General features: G+C 39.6%; 1 long non-coding RNA gene across 1 annotated transcript in view; it reads left to right on the forward strand.

Moving 5' to 3' along the window:
- The window catches only part of LOC133761991 (uncharacterized), a 37,886-nt gene extending 20,626 nt beyond the window's left edge, over positions 1 to 17,260 (forward strand). Inside the window, exon 3 of the long non-coding RNA XR_009866254.1 lies at positions 16,862 to 17,260. This is a non-coding gene — a long non-coding RNA (uncharacterized LOC133761991). The remainder of the gene's footprint in view (positions 1 to 16,861) is intronic.
- The last annotated feature ends 5,435 nt before the right edge of the window (positions 17,261 to 22,695 follow it).

Below are 22,695 nucleotides of genomic sequence, written 5' to 3' on the forward strand. Positions count from 1 at the left end.
ACATGCCAAACAACAAACATAGAAGCCGAGGTAACAAGAGCAAGGAAGACACTATGACGCCCCCAAGTGAACAAGACACGCCAATGCAAGATTATGAAGATGAAGAGATAGAGGAAATGCAAGAAGCAGATCTCAAAAAATTGATAAGAACATTAAGAAGTTCTCAAAAACAAGTTCTTGAATTACAGAAATCCTTAATGGACAAGATAGAAAATCTCTCCCGTGAAAATGAAATATTAAGGAGGAATCAAAATGAAATGAAACAACTAGTAGAACAGGAAACTGAGATAGTGACAAAAAACCACAATGAAATGAAGAACTCAATAGATCAAATGGCAAACACATTAGAGAGCCTTAAAAACAGAATGGGTGAAGCAGAAGAGAGAATATCGGAATTAGAAGACAGAGAACAGGAAAGGAAACAGTCAAATCAAAGAAAAGAAGAAGAAATCAGAAATCTAAAAAATACTGTCAGGAATCTACAGGATACTATTAAAAAACCCAACATTCGGGTTCTAGGAGTTCCTGAAGGCATGGAAAGGGAGAAAGGATTAGAAGGCCTTTTTAGTGAGATACTAGCAGAAAATTTCCCAGGTTTGGAGAAGGACAGAGACATCCTAGTACAGGAAGCTCATAGAACCCCTAATAAACATGATCAAAAGAGATCCTCACCACGACACGTCGTAATCAAACTCACCACAGTGAAACACAAAGAAAAGATCCTAAAAGGTGCAAGAGAGAAACGCCAGATTACTCTCAGAGGATCTCCAATTAGACTTACAGCTGACTTCTCATCAGAAACCCTACAAGCCAGGAGAGAATAGCGAGATATAGCCCAGGTACTAAGAGAGAAAAACTGCCAGCCCAGAATATTATATCCTGCAAAGCTCTCATTTGTGAATGAAGGTGAAATAAAGACCTTTCACAGCAAACAGAAATTGAAAGAATTTGTCGCCACTCGTCCAGCCCTGCAAAAGATGCTTAAAGATGTGTTACATACAGAAACACAGAAACACGGTAACCAATATGAAAGAAGGTAAAGGAAGGAAACCTCACAGCAAAAGACCACAAGAATCTCAAACCAGATATTAGAAAATATCTTTGGCAAATGGCAGGGCAAAGTTACTCCTTCTCAATAGTCACATTGAATGTTAATGGCTTGAACTGTCCAGTTAAAAGACACCGATTGGCTGATTGGGTTAAGGAACAAAACCCATCTTTTTGCTGCTTACAAGAAACTCATCTTTCCAACAATGATCCATACAGACTGAAAGTGAAAGGCTGGAAAAAGATATACCATGCCAACAGAAATGAAAAAAGAGCGGGCGTAGCCATCTTAATATCGGACAACATAAACTTTACCACAAAAACTGTCAGGAGAGACAAAGAGGGGTACTATTTAATGATTAAGGGATACATTCAACAGGAAGATATAACGATTATCAATGTATATGCACCTAATCACAGGGCACCAGCTTATTTAAAAGACTTGTTAAGGGACTTAAAGGGAGACTTAGACCCCAATACAATAGTACTGGGGGACTTCAATACTCCACTCTCAGAGATAGACAGATCAACAGGACAGAAGATCAACAAGGAGACAGCAGATTTAAATGACACTATAGCCCAAATGGATCTAACAGATATCTACAGAACATTTCATCCTACATCTAAGGACTTTACATTCTTCTCAGCAGTACATGGAACCTTCTCTAGGATTGACCACATACTAGGCCATAAAGCAAGTCTCAGCAAATTCAAAAGAATTAGAATCATACCATGCAGCTTCTCAGACCACAAAGGAATGAAATTGGAAATTAGCAACTCGGGAATCCCCAGAGCACGTGCAAACACATGGAGATTGAACAACATGCTCCTGAATGAACAATGGGTCATAGAAGAAATTAAAAGAGAAATCAAAAATTTTCTGGAAGTAAATGAGGATAACAGCACAACATACCAAAACCTATGGGATACAACAAAAGCAGTGTTAAGAGGAAAATTTATATCAATAGGTGCCTACATCAAGAAATTGGAGAGGCACCAAATAGATGAGCTTTCAAGTCATCTCAAGGATCTAGAAAATCTGCAGCAAACCAAACCCAAATCCAGTAGAAGAAGGGAAATAATTAAAATCAAAGAAGAAATCAACAGGATTGAATCCAAAAAAACATTACAAAAAATCAGCCAAACGAGGAGCTGGTTTTTTGAAAAAATAAACAAAATTGACACCCCATTGGCCCAACTAACTAAAAAAAGAAGAGAAAAGACCCAAATCAATAGGATCAGAGATGAAAAAGGAAACATAACAACAGACACCACAGAAATAAAAAGAATCATCAGAAATTACTACAAGGACTTGTATGCCAGCAAACAGGGAAATATATCAGAAATGGACAGATTCTTGGACACATACAACCTACCTAAATTGAGCCAGGAAGACATAGAAAACCTAAACAGACCCATAACTGACACAGAAATTGAAACAGTAATAAAGGCCCTCCCAACAAAGAAAAGCCCAGGACCGGATGGATTCACTGCTGAGTTCTACCAGACATTTAGAGAAGAACTAACTCCAATTCTTCTCAAACTATTCAGAACAATAGAAAAAGAGGGAATCCTCCCAAATTCTTTCTATGAAGCCAGCATCACCTTAATTCCTAAGCCGGAAAAAGATGCAGCCTTGAAAGAGAATTACAGACCAATATCCCTGATGAACATAGATGCAAAAATCCTCAATAAAATTCTGGCCAATAGAATGCAACAACACATCAGAAAGATGATCCACCCAGACCAAGTGGGATTTATCCCTGGTATGCAAGGATGGTTCAACGTCCGCAAAACAATCAACGTAATACACTACATTAACAGGCTGCAGAAGAAAAACCATATGATTCTCTCAATAGACGCAGAGAAAGTATTTGATAAAATACAACACCCTTTCATGATGAAAACTCTAAGCAAACTGGGTATGGAAGGAACATTCCTCAATACAATCAAAGCAATATATGAAAAACCCACGGCCAACATCCTATTGAATGGGGAAAAGTTGGAAGCATTTCCGCTGAGATCTGGTACCAGACAGGGATGCCCACTCTCACCACTGCTATTCAATATAGTTCTGGAAGTTTTAGCCAGAGCTATTAGGCAAGAAAAAGAAATTAAAGGGATACAAATTGGGAAGGAAGAACTCAAACTATCCCTCTTTGCAGATGATATGATTCTTTATTTAGGGGACCCAAAGAACTCTACTAAGAGACTACTGGAACTCATCGAAGAGTTTGGCAAAGTAGCAGGATATAAAATCAATGCACAAAAATCAACAGCCTTTGTATACACAGGCAATGCCACGGCTGAGGAAGAACTTCTAAGATCAATCCCATTCACAATAGCTACAAAAACAATCAAATACCTTGGAATAAACTTAACCAAGGACGTTAAAGATCTCTACGATGAAAACTACAAAACCTTAGAGAAAGAAATAGAAGAGGATACCAAAAAATGGAGAAATCTTCCATGCTCATGGACTGGAAGAATCAATATCATCAAAATGTCTATTCTCCCAAAAGCAATTTATACATTCAATGCAATACCAATCAAGATACCGAAGACCTTCTTCTCAGATCTGGAAAAAATGATGCTGAAATTCATATGGAGACACAGAAGACCTCGAATAGCCAAAGCAATCTTGTACAACAAAAACAAAGCCGGAGGCATCACAATCCCAGATTTCAGGGCATACTACAGGGCAGTTGTTATCAAAACAGCATGGTACTGGTACAGAAACAGATGGATAGACCAATGGAACAGAATAGAAACACAGGAAATCAATCCAAACATCTACAGCCAACTTATATTTGATCAAAGATCCAAAACTAATCCCTGGAATAAGGACAGCCTATTCAATAAATGGTGCTGGGAAAATTGGATTTCCATGTGCAGAAGCTTGAAGCAAGACCCATACCTTTCACCTTACACAAAAATTCACTCAACGTGGATTAAAGACTTAAATCTACGACCCGAAACCATCAAATTATTAGAGAGCATTGGAGAAACCCTGCAAGATGTAGGTACAGGCAAAGACTTCTTGGAAAAGACCCCAGGAGCACAGGCAGTCAAATCCAAAATTAACATTTGGGATCGCATCAAATTGAGAAGTTTCTGTACTTCAAAAGAAACAGTCAGGAAAGTGAAGAGGCAACCAACAGAATGGGAAAAAATATTTGCAAACTATACTACAGATAAAGGGTTGATAACCAGAATCTACAAAGAAATCAAGAAAATCCACAACAACAAAACAAACAACCCACTGAAGAGATGGGCCAAGGACCTCAACAGACATCTTTCCAAAGAGGAAATCCAAATGGCCAACAGACACATGAAAAAATGTTCAAGATCACTAGCAATCAGAGAAATGCAAATCAAAACCACAATGAGGTTTCACCTCACCCCGGTGAGAATGGCTCACATCCAGAAATCTACCAACAATAGATGCTGGAGAGGATGTGGGGAAAAAGGGACACTAACCCACTGTTGGTGGGAATGCAAACTGGTTAAGCCACTATGGAAGTCAGTCTGGAGATTCCTCAGAAACCTGAACATAACCCTACCATACAACCCAGCCATCCCACTCCTTGGAATTTACCCAAAGGAAATTAATTTGGCTAATAAAAAAGCCATTTGCACATTAATGTTTATTGCAGCTCAATTCACAATAGCTAAGACCTGGAACCAACCCAAATGCCCATCAACAGTAGACTGGATGAAGAAATTATGGGACATGTACTCCATAGAATACTATACAGCAGTAAGGAACAATGAAACCCAGTCATTTGCAACAAGATGGAGGGATCTGGAAAGCATCATGCTGAGTGAATTAAGCCAGTCCCAAAGAGACAAATATCATTTGTTTTCCCTGATCGGCGACAACTAACTGAGCACCAAAGGGGAAACCTGTTGAAGTGAAATGGACACTATAAGAAACAATGACCTGATCAGCTTTTGTCCTGACTCTAGATGTACAATGTAATACTTTATCCTTTTCAGTATTTGTTGTTGTTGTTGTTCTAGTACTAATGGTTGAACTCTGTAATTAACACACAATTATTCTTAGGTGTTTAAATTTTAACTGAAAAGTGATCCCTGTTAAATTTCAGAGTGGAAAAAGAGAGGGAGGAGATGCACAGTTTGGGACATCCACAATCAGTCTTGCCCCAAATGTTGGAGTTAGAAATGTGCCAGGGGATTCCAATACAATCCCATCAAGGTGGCATGTACCAATGCCATCTCACTAGTCCAAGTGATCAATTTCAGTTCACATTCGATGGCTTGGATAGGTCTAAGAAACAAAGGGATCACACAAACAAAACAGGTGTCTGCTAATACTAACTTATAGAATCAAAAAGGGAGAGAAAGATCCAGCATGGGAACCGGGATACACAGCAGACTCATAGAATGGCAGATGTCCTAAACAACACTCTGGCCTCAGAATCAGCCCTTAAGGCATTCGGACCTGGCTGAAGAGCCCATGAGAGTATTGTAGGCATGGAAAGCCAAGATACCATGGAAAAGAAAAAAAGAAGAAGACCTAAATGAAAGATCTCTGTTAGTGAGATCCCAGTGGAAAGAACGGGGCCATCAAAGAAGGAGGTACCTTTCTCTGAAGGGAGGAGAGAACTTCCACTTTGACTGTGACCCTATCGGAATAAGATCAAAGTCAGGGAACCCTAAAGGCTTCCATAGCCCTGGCAACTCATGACTAGAGCCTAGGGAGATTACTGACGCCATGAACAGGAGTGTCAAATTGTTAAGTCAGCAACAGGAGTCACTGTGTACTTACATCCCATGTGGGATCTGTCCTTAATGTGTTGTCTAATGTGCAGTGATGCTATAACTAGTACTGAAAAAGTATTTTTACACTTTGTGTTTCTGCATGGGTACAAACTGATGAGATCTTTACTAATTATATACTGAATCGATCTTCTGTATATAAAGATAATTGGAAATGAAAAAAAAAAAACCTGGTGTTAAATTGGAAACGGCATAGAAAATTAATTAATTTTTAAAAAATATTATGTAGGATCTCTGCCTTTAATGTGCTGTACACTCTTATTTAATGCTATAACTAGTACTCCAACAGTATTTTTTTTTTTCACTTTGAGTTGCTATATGGGGGCAAACTGTTGAAATCGTTACCTAATATATACTAAACTGATCTTTTGTGTAAAAAGAGAATTGAAAATGAATCATGATGTGATTGGAAGGGGAGAGGGAGCGGGAAAGGGGAGGGTTGTGGGTGGGAGGGAAGTTTTGGGAGGGGGAAGCCATTGTAACCCATAAGCTGTACTTTGGAAATTTATATTCATTAAATAAAAGTTTAATAAAAAATATTTTTTGAATTTAAAAAACATTTTACTAAAAATTAAGTTCATATTTTAAGTTTCTCAATAATGTCAATGATACACATGTGACTTGTATAAAATATTTGTTTGCCAATAATCTTGGGAGTCACAGTGTTACTCCTAATCATACACAGTAAATACAGATAATGCAAATTTGTTGAAGAAACATGAGAATCAGATTCTACTTCAAAATTAATAGTTTTTTTTTTTTAGATTTTATTCATTTATTTAAGAGGTAGAGTTACAGACAGTGAGAGGGAGAGACAGAGAGAAAGGTCTTCCTTCCGTTGGTTCACTCCCCAAATAGCTGCAATGGCTGGAGCTGTGCTGATCTGAAGCCAGGAGCCAGGTGCCTCTTTCTGGTCTCCCATGTGGATGCAGGGACCCAAGGACTTGGGCTATCTTGTACTGCTTTCCCAGGCCACAGCAGAGCACTGGATTGGAAGAGGAGCAGCTGGGACTAGAACCAGCACCCATATGGGATGCCGGTGCCACAGGCGGAGGATTAACCTGTGCCATGGCGCCAGCCCCTTTTGTTAGTTTCTTGTAACTGGAAACAAAAAATCTGAATTAAGCATTGTGTTTGTCTACAGTGTTCATTATTATGTGTATTCTTAATTTCAGTTTCTATAATTTCATATATTCAAGAGTTTTCTAGAAAAAATAAAAGTAATGGATATTTCTATTGATAAATTACACATTATATATATATAGTACATATGCACAAATGAAATTATGGTTTTATATATATTATAAATATGTATGTACATACATATATGTGTGTGTATACCCATATAGTAATGAGTAAATATAGGAGTAAATGTTTTGGAGATTTCATCCAGTACTTGAGAATGAAAAAATATTTGTCTTAGAACATCTGGACTCTGCTATGGCCTGTGAAAGCAGCAGTGGACGGCCTAAGTCCTTGGGCCCCTGCATCAGCATGGGAGACCCGGAAGAAGTTCCTGGCTCCTGGCTTCAGATGGGCTCAGCTTAGGCCGTTGCGGCCAATTGGGGAGTGACCCATTGGATGGAAGACCTACCTGTCTCTCTGCCTCTCTCTCTCTGCCACTCTTCTCTCTGTGTAACTCTGACTTTCAAATAAATAAATAAATCTTTTTTAAAAAAAGAAAATCTGCAAGTAGTCTCATTAAATATAATACAAATTAAGTAAATTAAAGGATGCTGCAGTAATACCCCGTGGTTCTAACCTTGTTGATTAATATTCATCATCGTCCTTGGAACCTCTGCAGCCTGGCCCAGTGCTTCGTTTATGTCAAGAGCTCAGCAAATATTTGTTGTATGAATGGAAGAAAAACAGAGTAGTCTTTCAGTCTCTTTCTTTGTGGTAGTGCTGGTGTCAGTTTAGGGAATCTATTCTTTCACTCACTGCATGTTTTCATTACATGTTATTCTCATATTTTCTGAATAATTGTGTGTTCTGTAAAGTAAATAAGCAAATGCAGGCATAGCATACTTATTCTCTTGAATTCACTTCCAAGGCTGATGTAATTGTAAATTGCAACTTTGTTTTAAAACTGTTTGAAATAGAAAGGGTGAGTCCTTCAGAATGATGTGTAGTCACTGTGGTACCTGCTAGACTGGTGGGGTTTTGGAGCACGTTGCAGTTTTTTAAAATTTATTTTATTCATATGAGAGAGACAGAGACAGAGACAGAGAGAGAGAGACAGAAAGAGGAGGGAAGGGGGAGGGAGGGGAAAAGGAACAGGAAAGGGACAGAGAGAAGGAGGAAGAGGGAAAGGAAAGGATCTGCTAATTCACTTCCCAAATGACTGCAACAGCCAGGATCGAGCCAGGCTGCAGCCAGGAGCCAGGAGCTGCTTCTGGGTCTCCCACGTGGGTGTGAGGGCTCAAGCACTTGGGCCATCTTCCAGCACTTTTCCAATGTATTAGCAGGGAGCTATATTGGAAGTGGAGCAGCCAGGACTCGAAATCTTGCCCATTTGGGAAGCTAGTGTCACAGGTGGTGGCTTAACCCACTACGCTACAATATTGGTCCCATGTTGCAGTTCTTGAAGAGGACGTTTGGGGTGAAAATACTGATGGTACATCAAGAAACCAAGAATTTTTCCCATATATGTTTATAATATAATTTTGTGTATATAATATATATTTTACAGTTTAAAATATATATTTTACATATATTGTTATCATTTACTCATTTGACAGACCCATTGTCAAAAGAGAGAGGGAGAAAGAGAGAGAGAGAAAGCTATCAAGAGACAGTATCCATCTGCTGGTTCACTCCTGAAATGTTAGAACAGCAGGGGCCAAATCAAAGCCGGGAGCCCGGAACTCCATCTGGTTCTCCCACGTGGGTGGCAGGAGCCTAAGCACTTGTGCTACCCTGCTCTGGCCTTCCCGGATTCGTTAGCAGGGAACTGGATTGGAAGCAGAGTAGCTGGAACTCTAATAGGTACTCTGAGATGGGATGCTGGCTTTGCAGCAGCTTAACCCACTGTGCCATAATGCCAGCCCCAGTTTTTATTTAATTTATTTATTTATTTTATTTTTATTTATTTTGTCTTTGACATAGTTAGACAAGACCCACTCTTTTTGTAAATGAGTTAAATCTGATGCTGCAGGGTTTTGTCTTGTTCACTGCTGATATTTCAGATACAGGGAATTTATTGGAATACAGCAAGCGTTCTTTGTTCAATGAATAGACAAGTCAGAGAAAAGCACAGATTATAGAAGCCTCAGGGTGAAAGTCAGAGAAAAACTAACGTTGAACAGGAGAAAATTGTTTCTTGGTGATAAATATCTCAGAGTAGGCATTCTGCAGAATTCGTTAAGAGCAGAGGAAAGATTCCCTCATTCCCGAGGAACTGAAATTCTTTGTAATTTCTAGCACTGAGAGCTTGAACCTGGCACTTGTAATTGGAAGTGTCCTAAAGTGTAATCAGTATTACAAGTCCTCATACCATCGAATGACTCTTGTAATCTGGGTGTGACCAGAATGAGTAAGGACAGAAGAGAGGAGCCAATAACTCAGGATCTACGTGAAGGAAGTAGACGATTCAGGATTGATGCCTTAGAGCCGTTTGCCTCCATCACATCTGATTCCTCAGTGAGGAAGATTGTGCAGCCCAAAGTAGAGCCCTGTGATGTTTGTTGTATGTGTATTGTGTGCATTTATGCAGAAGTCCTGCTTGCTATAGTATATAGATGTCTCTTTTCATGGTATAGTTTCCATTGCTGTCAGTTAACACTTTCAGTGTCTTTACAGACATTTGTAGGAAAAGTAACAAGTTTAATCTGCAGTCTTCTCTGAATAGTCTGTAAATGAATGTCTTAGTCTCATGTCCACAAGAGACAGATGGGATATTTAGTGTTTCTTCTGCAGGGTCTTACCAATGATGATTTCTGTTTGGGCGTGTGTTTTTACGTACAAAAATCTCATAGACTAACACTGGACCTTTGGGTATTTCTTTCGTCTGGAATCCATCTCTGAAATTTTCTCAAGTCAGTCTAGGAGTAGAGGTTGGGATGGTGATAGCACTACTACTAAAACGTACCATTGGTTTTGAAAAACCACGCTATACTAGTAGCAGTAATAGCAAGATATCACGGTGTGCACCAGGTGCCGAACATCGGCCTACTGATTTTTATGTATATGAACTCATTCACTTCCTGGGTTAAGCTTGAGGAGGACTATGATTTCCCCCTCTGACAGTTGGGAATCTAAAGCACAGAGTTGTTCACTGCCCACTGAAGGCCACATGGGTGATGAGAGACAATCTCGGATTTGAGTTCAAGCCGTTGGGCTTGATAGTCTGAACAGTTCAGGATGAAAATGCCTCTCATCCTTAATTTTTTTCTCATGTTAATAAGGTGATTGTAGCTTAATAATTGCCTTGCTTTATCTCCTTAAATCTCCAACTGATAATTTTCAGAAATGGAGGTTAGTCAAGCCATCTACTTTTCAGGCTCATTAAGAGATCTATTTTGTTACAAGCCTGCATCAGAAAGTTGACCAAATGAACATGAAGTTGTTAGCAGAAGTATAAATTAAGAGCTGTTGTAAAGCTTATAAACATAACTCCGTCTTAGCTCAAATCAAGTACAAGTTCTATTTTGAGCTAGAGTGTTGCTCACGGTCCAGATTTACCACTGCTGAAACTCAAGAGATTGAATCAGTTCTGAGGGGATTAATCTGTTAAATCCATATAACTTTTTAGTGCTTTCAAAACAATACAATTTAAGTTTGCCAACTTTACTTTCTATGGATGTCACACATCCATAATGAAGTGATAGTTACACACATTTAAAATTTAAAGATATACCATGAAAAATTTAATTCTCATGATGAAATTGGATTTTACCCCTGCATATTTCTTGTCTGTTCTCTTTCATCCTCCATGTGTTTTGAACACACTGATATTGAAGAAATAAGTTTAGGTGTAGTATGGTGACATACAGTGTCCTCATGGGAAGGCAGAGATATCCATGATAATCTGAAAAAGCTCAGAGTTATATTTTTGTGGAACGCAAAGATACGTTGCTGGTCCTGGGACCTCTTCTGTCACTGATGAAGATGTATTCATTCACTGTGTGTGTGTGTGTGTGTGTTTATGAGTTATCTTCACTCTTCTGCTCTGTGGCCTAGTAGATACTCTGTATTCAGGATGTTGAATATTACTTTTAATATCACTGCTTATCATTTGTCTCCACAAAGAAACTCTCTTTGGGGCCAGCGCCTTGGCTCACTTGGTTAATCCTCCGCCTGTAGTGCCGGATCCCATATGGGTGCCGGGTTCTGTCCTGGTTGTTCCTCTTCAGTCCAGCTCTCTGCTGAGCCCAGGAGGGCAGTGGAGGATGGCCCAAGTACTTGGGCCCCTGCACCCACATGGGAGACCAGGAAGAAGCACCTGGCTCCTGGCTTCGGATCAGCATAGCTCCGTCTGTAGCGGCCATTTGGGGGGTTAACCAACGGAAGGAAGGCCTTTCTCTCTGTCTCTCTCTCTCTCAGTAACTCTATTTGTTAAAAAAAAAAAAACAAAAACCCTTCTACTCTTTGTATATCCTGATAACCAAGGGTTCAAGCTGAAGATATTTTTCTGACATAGATATAAAGAGGTAGTAGCAGATGTCTTTGGAAACGTTATAATCTTAGTGAGACGAGATGTCCAAATAGAAAGCACCGGGGCAGATGTGCCAGTTGCCTTTCTGAGACTGTAGAAGGTATTCCTGTGACTGACTCTCTTAGTCTACTCAGGTCTCTGCTCAAAGGTCATCCCTACGGGGAGCACCTTTAGAACAGCCCAGTCTGTAATGCTGTCCACATTGTACTCCATGTGCTCACCTGGCTTCTTTCTCCAGTAGTTCTTTTCATCAGTCAGGTTTAATTTTGTCTGCTGACTGTCCCTGTCCATGAAACTCCGGGCGACCAGGGACTTGAAGGTCACTCTTGCTGGCGGCTCTGCTTACCTTGCCTACCTAGGATAAGCAGACCAGAATGGCTTGATGGAGACAAAGCTCGAGTAGAGAGAAGCAGGTAAAAATCAGTGAAGTGGGCAACAACATTGTCCTGCCACACTGCTCTGCGATGGCTTATTTTCCAACAATTTCCTTTTATTCCCTTCCTACCCATTACCTAAAAACTCCTTACGCTGATAATTTGCTGCATCTGGGCCACTGATCCTCACCCTGGCTGCTCTGACACTGCGCAGGGATTGAGTTCCAGTCCCTGGAAGCCAGGACATGAACTTTGATGGACAGCTTATTCTCTGACAAATTTGGTTTAGATTTTCACATCAGATAAAATCATGAAATTGATTATTTTTGGTGTGGTTAAAATAGCTTTGTTTGTTTTTTTTTTTTAAATAAGATCTGGCTTTTAACTTTGTTTTAGCTAGTTGTCTTAATGATTGGGAATTGGAATATGAATTTCCCAGTAGCTATAATAGCATTTTATTACAGTGATACTTAGCTTCCTAGATTAATCTTTGAAAATGTATTGACTCTTCTACCGTGTGGCAAATGTAGTGATACCACACCTGTCCTTTCACTAACAAGCTTGTTCTCACATGGATGTTGGTAGTTACTGAGACACGACACTCATACTACATATTTTTTTCTAAGTAGAAGAATGTAAAGAGTTTAAATTCCCAATTTCTATTTGATGAATAAAATAACTGGTAATTCTGATAAATTAATGGTACTGTGGAATCCTTGGAGTTTTTTCCTAAAAAGCTGTCAGTAATGCTTTTAGCCATATGAATAATTGATTTATGAGTTAAGAAATGGGGGTCTGAAGATAGCAAAACTACTGGCTTGGTGCTTTTGCAAAGGTAGGCCGAGTGCATGTCTCTAGATATTTCTCTTGATCATAAGCTACTAGCAGGAAAAATAGAAAAACTAAGTGTGTGGTGGAGTAGGTATTTTGATTGATCTTCCTGATAAATTCTCAGATTTATAGATAAAATTATTTCAGTAATCATATATGGATTGATGATCTTACAAAGAAGTGAACCACCTTTTTTGTATCAAAGAATCTTACTGAAATTAAGAATTGAAGAAGGGAAGTATATTACTGAGTTCCACTTTTTATGGTTTCATTAGCTACTTGAAATTGGAGATAAAATCTGGAGTCCAACCAAGTTGGTGAGTTTAATAGAATGTTTTCCTCCCAGAGGCTTGAGATTCCATAGACTGTACCCTTAGCAGAAGAGTGAATTAATTAAGGAAAAAGTAACTTCCCTGAACTGGGTACTGAGAAGCCAGAAAAAGAAAAACACAAAGAATTGAGTACTTGAAAGTGTCATGTTGTTTTCAGCTTCACTTTTTACTTCCTGTGTATTTTAAAAAGTTCCCTAATATGAGATATTAAATTAGTAGTTTTAGACAAAACATCGTAGATAAAGGGAAAATGCAATAATGCAAATAGTTTTCCAAAATAAAATTCCAAGGAAAATGAGTAGCTTAGCGTTTAAAATAACTAAACACACAAGGCAGCATGGGATGAAGCATAGAGACAAGCAGTGAAAGTGCTAAAGCAAGCACAAGAGACATGGAGAGTAAAAAGAAAAGCATTTTTTTTTTGGATTGAAGATGGAGATAACAGTGCAAATAGTAATAAGCAATACCAAAAATCCAAAAGCATGACCCATCAAAGAAATAATTGATAAAAAGCTCATAGAACAAGCAGAGAAAGAAAGCATTTTTATATAGCTAAATAATATATTTCTGTTTTATGCCAAGTACTGTTTTTCATAATATTTTATACAGTAAAAAAGTTCCAGTAAGCTAAGATTAATTTATTATTGAAGTATTTTTAAAATATAGTGTAGTCTAGCTGCAAAAGTCTACTATAGTGTGCAGGAATGTCCCAGGCCTTGCCATCTATTCTCTACTCATTTGCTAAATCACCCAGGGCAACTCTCAGACCCAAAAGCTCCATGCATGGTATCCGCTTAACATAGGTGTATCATTTTCATCTGTCATATCATATTTTTACTATAGTTTTTCTATGTTTAGATATACATGTGTGTACCATTGTGTTACAATTACCTACAGTATTCTAGATTTATAGCCTAGGAACAATAGGCTGTAGCATCTAGCTTGGTGTGTAGTAGGCTATGGTATCTATATTTAAGTATGTACACTTTATGATGTCATACAGTGTATGCTCTGTGATGTACACACAATGATATTCTATGATGTCACATATTGTACACTCTGATGTGACACAATATATACTCTATGATTTACACAATGATACTGTAATGTCACAATGACAGTTTAATGACAGTTTTCTCAGAACATACTCCTGTTGTTAAGTGACACAAGATTGCAGTTTGAAAATGTAATGTAGTGTCTTCTTGCTTGCTTTGTTTTTGATAAGAAATCTTCTATAGTCCCTTTTTGTAATGTGTCTTTTATCTTCTGTTATCTTAAGATTTTTCTCTTTATCTCTTGTTTTGAATATTTGATTATGATGTTATTTGGTGAAATGCCCTTCATATTTCCTGTGATTGAGTCTATGAATTTTTTTGCTCTGTGCATTTTATGGGAACTATGCATTTATAATTTTAATTAAATTGAGAAAACTTTTAGTTATTAATATCTGCTATTTTTTCCTTTTCTCTCCCACTCCTTCAGGCATTCCAATTAGAAAAATATTTGGCCATTTGAGATTGTCCCACAGGTCACTGATCCTTTATATTAAAAAAATTCTGCCTTGGCCGGCACCGTGGCTCAATAGGCTAATCCTCCACCTTGTGACACCAGCACACTGGGTTCTAGTCCTGGTCGGGGCACCAGATTCTGTCCCGGTTGTCCCTCTTCCAGGCCAGCTCTCTGCTGTGGCCCGGCAGTGCAGTGGAGGATGGCCCAAGTGCTTGGGCCCTGCACCCCATGGGAGACCAGGAGAAGCACCTGGCTCCTGCCTTTGGATCAGCGCGGTGCGCCGGCCACAGCATGCCGGCCATGGTGGCCATTGGAGGGTGAACCAACGGCAAAGGAAGACCTTTCTCTCTGTCTCTCTCTCTCTCACTATCCACTCTGCCTATCAAAAAAAAAAAAAAAAAAAAAAAAAAAAAAAAAAAAAACCAAAAAACACCACCAACAACAAAAACAAATCAAAACAAAACAAAATTCTGCTTTAATTCTATGTTTTATTTTGGAGATTTTCTATTGCTATTTCTTTAAGTTCGCTAATCTTCTGCAAAGCCTAGTTGGCACATCCATTGTATGTTTCACCTGGGACAGTCTCTTCTATTTAATTTTACTTATTTGAAAGGCAAAGACAGAGAGAGAGAGAGAGAGAGAGAGAGCACGAGCGAGCGAGCGAGCATCTGAAAGCTCATTCCTCAAATGCATGCAAATGCCTATAACAGACAGGCCTGGGCCAGAAACTCCATCTGGGTCTCTTCGTGGGTGGTAGGGACCCAAGTACTGGAGCCATTATCTTGTTTCTTCCTAGGATGCATTAGTGAGAAGCTGGATCAGAAGTCAAGAATCTGGAACTTGAGCTAACATTTTTATATCTGATGCATTGTTCCAAGCAGCAGCTTGACCATCTGTGCCACAATCTAAGTAGTTTCATGAACACATGGAACATGGTTATAATGACTGTTTTCATGTTCTTAGGTGCTAATTCTATGTCAGTTCTGGGTTGATTTCTAAAAATGGATTTGTTGAGACTTAATTCACATGGTATACAAGTCCACCCATTTAAACTGTACACTTCTGGGGCCAGTGTTGTGGGTCATTGGGTTAAACCACTACCTGCATCACTGGTGTCTTGTATTGGAGCACTGACTTCAGTCCTGGCTATTCTGCTTCTGATGTAGCTCTCTGCTGATGCACCTGGGAGGGTAGCAGAAGATGGTCCAAGTGTTTGGGCCAAGTACTGGTTTGTACTTTTCTGTTTCTTTGTATGCCTGGTATTTTTGATTGCGTGTTAGACATTTTGATTTTACCATGTTTACTGAATGTTTTTGTGTTCCTCTAAATATTGTTGAACTTTGTTCTTGGACATTTTGCGTCTTGCTACTCATATTTATTAGGTGGTCTCAGAGCTGTGTTTAGTTTAGGACTATTTTCCACAATTAAGACAAAATATTCTGGTAACTCTGTCCTTTGGTCCTTGAATTGCAAAGATTTCTAGTTTGGCTGGTTGGCATGGGCATTGTTTTTCTTCTTTGTTAACAACAGGGGCTTCTCCCTCTTTTGGATAATTGTTTCCTTGGCTGCAGGTGATTTCCTCACATACATGTATTGTTTGTTTTGTCTAGTTTTTAGTGTTTTAGGTAGGATGTTAAATCTGGTGTCATTTACTCATTTCAGGCTGAGAAAATAACTGTTGATTTATTATTTTGTTGTTATATACTTCCTAGACTCAGTGTGTTTTAGATTTTGATATAAGAATAATTTTTTAAAAGGTTTATTTTATTATTTGAAAGGCAGAATTAGAGAAAGAGAGCGAGAGACAGAAAAATCTTCAATCTTCTTGTTCACTCCCCAAATGGCCCAGTGTCAGAGGCTGGGTCAGGCAGAATCCAGGAGCTTCTGGGTCTCCCATGTGGGTGCAGGGGCCCAAGGACTTGAGCCCTCCTCCATTGATTTCCTAGGCCTATTAGCAGGCAGCTAGATTGGGAGTGGAGCAGTCAGGATTCAAACCAGTGCCCATATGGGATGCTTGCAGTGCAAGCTGTGGCATAACCTGTTATGCCACAACATCAGCCCCTATAAGATTAATTTTTTGTACACACAAACTTTATGTCACTTCTCACTTATCACAGATGGATATCATCTTAATTTAGTGAAAGCTAGCAGAAATGACCCTTCTAAAATTCAGGCAAAGTTTTACCTATTTCCAAAAATTTAACTGCTGTTTTATTTTAGATGTTGTACTGATATGTATGATATTTGAATTGCTATTTATGTTTTGAATTTTCTGACTGAAACAGTGCCTTTTTCCTTTTCCTTTTTAGGCTGGAAATTCCATTTATACCAAGCAACTGAACATGAGTCTTTTTTTTTTCTGTGTACCTTAATTTATCAGCAAGCTACATTGTCCTTTTTGGCAAGTGTTAGCATAGAAATTTTGTTTTTTTGTGGGCTTAATGTAACATGTTCTTCTGAAGTTCATGAATCTTCATGGCTTGAAAAATCGCTTGCTTTAGAAATTATCAACAGATGAATGTGCAGCTGTTTTGAAGCCTATTGAGATTTTGGGTACTATTGCAGCAAGTAGAAAGAGTAACTAATTTTAATACTTTTGATTATCTTTGCAGAAGCTCACCATAACAGGTTCTCATTCTGTTGTGATTTATTTGAGAGAGTTCCAACAAGTATACTTCAAAACCTCAATACATATAAGCATATTTATTTAATAGTCCTGCTTGTTCTGTCATTACCAGAATCCAGAAAAGTTTACTTTGAATAAAATAATTCATTGAAATTCTGACCTTTTGCGAAATATTATATATAATTCTGATGTCAGCCAAAGCCTTCTTGTGTGCTTTGGTTCTGTGCCCAGTTGGATTCATTATCTCATCTTTGCCTTATTTCATTTTTGATGCAAAACCTAGCTCTTTTGTTTGTTTCCAAAAAAATCCACTCACACAGGATTTTAGGTATTTAGTGGCTTTTTAAAAGATAAGTTATGATAGAAATTAAATCACAATTTTTGCTTGTGCTTCTTCTTCATAACACTCTTGCCTTATATAAGGGGTCTTCAGAAAGTTCATGCAAAATGTGCATTGTGAAAAAATTATACATGGGTTTCAAAATGTTTTTGTGCCATTTTTGATTTATTTGAAAGGCAGATATACAGAGAGAGAGAGAGAGAGAGAGGGAGAGAGAGAGAGAGAGAGAGAGAGAGAGAGAGAGAGAGAATCTTCGATCTGCTGGTTATGGCCTTGACTTGGCCAGGTTGAAAGCAGGAGCCAGGAGCTTCATATGGGTCTCCCACATGGCTGCAGGTGCCCAAGTACTTGGGCCATCTTTGGCTGCTTTCCCAGATGTATTAACAGGGAGCTGGATTGGAAATAGAGCAGCCAGGACTCGAACTGGTGCCCACCTGGACACCAGCACTGCAGGCAGAGGCCTCACTTTCTGTGTCACAATGCTGGCACAAACTTAGCTTTTAATTCCATTTCCATAAACTTTTTGAAGAACCATGTTACTTTTTCTTACACTTTCTCTTCTCTCTTGGGCAACGGACTTGTTTTTCCTACTGTCTGCCTTGCAGAGGTATTTTGTTTCTTGAGTAGGTCCTTAGGGGTGTTTCAGTGTTTTATCAGAGTACTTCTTTCTCCCTAAACTATCCTTTCAAGAGAGTTTCTGGCAGGTGGAATTATATATATCTTGTTCTGTATAATGCATTTCCTTTTATGTCTGTTGCTGAAGGGAGTTTAATGAGTATTTTGGTTTCATGGAAGACTCTGATAAAAAGAGTTAGAGCCGCGTTCTTTCAGATGAAGAACAAGGTTGCATACATTAAAAAAGAACTCCAAGGAGCCTGGAGATGATCACGCCATGCTCTTTTGCTCCTTTGTGTGCAGTCTGGTTATTATTATTATTATTATTAGCGACATTAAACTGTCCAGGCTGCATACATCCTTCATTTAGTCATCAGTATGTCTTTTTTTTCCATTTATTAAACTTTTATTTAATGAATATAAATTTCCAAAGTACAGCTTATGGGTTACAATGGCTTCCCCCCTCCCATAACTTCCCTCCCGCCCGCAACCCTCCCCTTTCCCGCTCCCTCTCCCCTTCCATTCACATAAAGATTCATTTTCAATTCTCTTTATATACAGAAGATCAGTTTAGTATATATTAGGTAAAGATTTCAACAGTTTGCCCCATATAGCAACACAAAGTGAAAAAACTACCATTGGAGTACTAATTATAGCATTAAATAACAATGTACAGCACATTAAAGACAGAGATCCTACATAATATTTTTTAAAAATTAATTAATTTTCTATGCCATTTCCAATTTAACACCAGGTTGTTTTTTTTCATTTCCAATTCTCTTTATATACAGAAGATCAATTCAGTATATAATTAGTAAAGGCCTCATCAGTTTGTACCCACACAGAAACACAAAGTATAAAAATACTGTTTCAGTACTAGTTATAGCATCACTTCACATTAGACAACACATTAAGGACAGATCCCACATGGGGTGTAAGTACACAGTGACTCCTGTTGCTGACTTAACAATTTGACACTCCTGTTCATGGCGTCAGTAATTTCCCTAGGCTCTAGTCATGAGTTGCCAGGGCTATGGAAGCCTTTAGAGTTCGCTGACTTTGATCTTATTCCAACAGGGTCATAGTCAAAGTGGAGGTTCTCTCCTCTCTTCGGAGAAAGGTACCTCCTTCTTTGATGGCCCCGTTCTTTCCACTGGGATCTCACTCACAGAGATCTTTCATTTAGGTCTTTTTTTTTTTTCCATGATATCTTGGCTTTCCATGCCTACTATACTCTCATGGGCTCTTCCGCCAGATCCGAATGCCTTGAGGGCTGATTCTGAGGCCAGAGTGTTGTTTAGGACATCTGCCATTCTATGAATCTGCTGTGTATCCCGCTTCCCATGTGCTGAGTGAATTAAGCCAGTCCCAAAGAGACAAATATCATTTGTTTTCCCTGATCGGTGACAACTGAGCACCAAAGGGGAAACCTGTTAAGTGAAATGGACACTATAAGAAACAATGACCTGATCAGCTCTTGTCCTGACTTTAGATGTACAATGTAATACTTTATCCTTTTTAGTATTTGTTGTTGTTGTTGTTGTTCTAGTACTAGTGGTTGAACTCTGTAATTAACACACAATTATTCTTAGGTGTTTAAATTTTAACTGAATAGTGATCCCTGTTAAATTTCAGAGTGGAAAAAGAGAGGGAGGAGATGTACAATTTGGGACATGCTCAATCGGACTTGCCGCAAATGGTGGAGTTAGAAATGTGCCAGGGGATTCCAACACAATCCCATCAAGGTGGCATGTACCAATGCCATCTCACTAGTCCAAGTGGTCAATTTCAGCTCACAATTGATGGCTCTGATAGGTCTAAGAGTCAAAGGGATCACACAAACAAGACAAGTGTCTGCTAATACTAACTGATAGAATCAAAAAGGGAGCGAAGGATCCATCAGTATGTCTTACTGTATAGTACTTTCAAAATCTTCTTTGAAAGTGGAAATACATAATTTGTATATAGTACACTGTAAATAAACATGTTAGCCACATGAAGGCCTCTTAGAAAGGAGGTACAATTTAAGTAAGTAAATACATATTTATAAGGAAATAAGCAAATATATCTGGATTTTTCTGTAAGCATCATATTAATTTTGATCAAGTCTTGTCTCTGCTTGACAGCTTCCTGTGACTGAGGACCAAGTTGCACCCTGCACCTTGCTTAGATTTGGTGGCCCTGTGCTGTGTTTCTGTCTTGACAGCCTCTCTTTTTGCCTCATCTGCGTTGTGCTTCTTTTAGCTCCTCCAGTCCTCATCTCCTCCATCTTAAACTGCTCAGTGCTTTTGCAGTGCCCTGCAGTAACACCTGTGTTTTTCCACCACTTCTTGATTTCCTGCTTGTCTTTCTTTCTTCCTGTTTTTTTTTTTTTTAAGATTTATTTATTTATTTGAAAGGCAGAGTTGCAGAGAGGCAAAAGCAGAGAGAGGTCTTATATCTGCTGGTTCACTCTCAAATAGCAGCAATGGCAGGAGCTGAGCCAATCCGAAGCCAGGAGCCAGGAGCTTCTTCCAGGTCTCCCATGTGGGTGCAGGGGCCCAAGGACTTGGGCCATCTTCTACTGCTTTCCCAGGCCACAGCAGAGAGTTGGATCAGAAGTGGAGCATTGGGATTGGAACTGGCACCCATATGGGATGCCAGCTCTGCAGGCAGCAGCTTTACCTGCTACACCACAGCGCTGCCTCCCTTTTCTCTTTGCTGGGTGGTGCAGGCTCTGTTAGAGGAAGGGTAACTTTTACTTGCTTAACATTGAATGTCTAGGGCCTAGTACAGCACCTGCAACATAGTAGGTATTGAAGAGTTAAGTCATATATTAGTAAGAACTAATAGGAAGAAGAAAGAAACAGTACTGAATTAGACAAGTCATTCCCATAAAGGATCTTATGGTCCTACTAGGGATGTAAACATGCACCCAACCCAGCTCCGGTTATGAACGGGTAGTCAGTTTTACACACTGGCAGCGTGTCTGCCGTCTTTGCTAACTTGTTTGTTCATGCGGAACTTGCATTTATTCCGGAGAATGAGATCATGATGGACATCTTATGCTGTTACACTGCCAGGCCGCAGGGAGTAAGCTAAGTGCCACAGGCAGGAAGAAAGTACCGTGAGAGCTGAGAGGAAGGAAACACCACAGCCCGGAGACAGGAGGACCTCGGGCAGAAAATGACATTTAAGTGGCCTTGGAGGAGGGGAAGCATAAGGTTCCAACATGCAGGGATGAGGGTGGAAGGCCTGGAGCTCCCAGGAAACCTGCCAGGGTTCCTTCCTGTCGGAGTAAGGGGTCCAGGTAGGTGCACTCAGAGGAGAGGGCTAGGGAAGGTGGCTCGTTCGCAGCTGGCAGGGCCTGGGTGTCCAAGCAGGAGAGGGGCAGGGTGCTTCTTTAACTTGGTTACCGAGGAAACCACTTAGGGGTTTTCAGGCTGCCAAGCCCTGGTTCATTTTCTGGTCTTTGTTTCTATCAATTGATGGACACACCTCTGAGAGTTTTTCAAAGGGAAGGTCTGTACTAGGCAGAGATTTGATCCCCCACTCCCTCCCTAAGAAGGAAGCAAAGTTTGGGGCAAAATCAAGAGTATGGTTTGTAAATATATATATATATATATACACACACACATATATATATGTGTGTGTATATTTATATATATGTATATATGTGTATATTTATATATATATTTATATATGTATATTTATTTTATTTATTTGAAAGAAGAAGTTACAGAGGGAGGGAGGGAGGGAGAGAGGGAGGTCTTTCATCCACTGGTTCATTCCCCAAATGGCCACAATGGCTGGAGCTGAGCTGATCCAAAGCCAGGAGCCAGGAGATTCTTCTAGGTCTCTCACTTGAGTGCAGGGGCCCTAGGACTTGAGAGCCATCCTCTACTATTTCCCCAGGCCATAGCAGAGAGCTGGATCGGAAGAGGGGCAGCCAGGACTAGAACCGGTTCCCATATGGGATGCCAGCGCTTCAGGCCAAAGCGTTAACCTGCTGAGCCACAGCGCCGGCCCCTTAATTTTCTTTACTGGAGGATGCAGCTCACTAAATTCTTATTTCACCACCTTAATGGGAACAGAGATTTGGAGGACCCAGAGCCATGCTACCATCCCCTGTTACCCTGTCACGGCCAGAGCTGAGCTGATCCGAAGCCAGGAGCCAGGAGCTTCTTCTGGGTCTCCCATGTGGGTGCAGGGGCCCAAGGACTTGGGCCATCTTCCACTGCCTTCCCAGGCCACAGCAGGGAGCTGGATTGGAAGTGGAGCAGTTGGGACTCGAACTGGTGCTCATATGGAATGCCACTGCAGGCCTGGGCTTTAACCCGCTGTGCCACAGTGTAGGCCCTGGTTTGTAAATATTTGACTATTGTGGCTCCAACTTTGCTTATAAAACAATCATACATTTGTTTTAAAACAACTCGACAATTATTTTTTATGGAGATAAACTAATTCTTCAAAAAATTTGTGTTAGATGAAAAGAATCATATGTTTTTGTATGAAACATATTTTAGTATATGTATACACTGTGAAGTGGATAAATAGAGCTAGTTTACATGTACTTATGTCAC

The sequence above is a fragment of the Lepus europaeus genome, chromosome 6 (genome assembly GCF_033115175.1).
Source record: "Lepus europaeus isolate LE1 chromosome 6, mLepTim1.pri, whole genome shotgun sequence".
NCBI classification, from domain to species: Eukaryota; Metazoa; Chordata; class Mammalia; order Lagomorpha; family Leporidae; genus Lepus; species Lepus europaeus.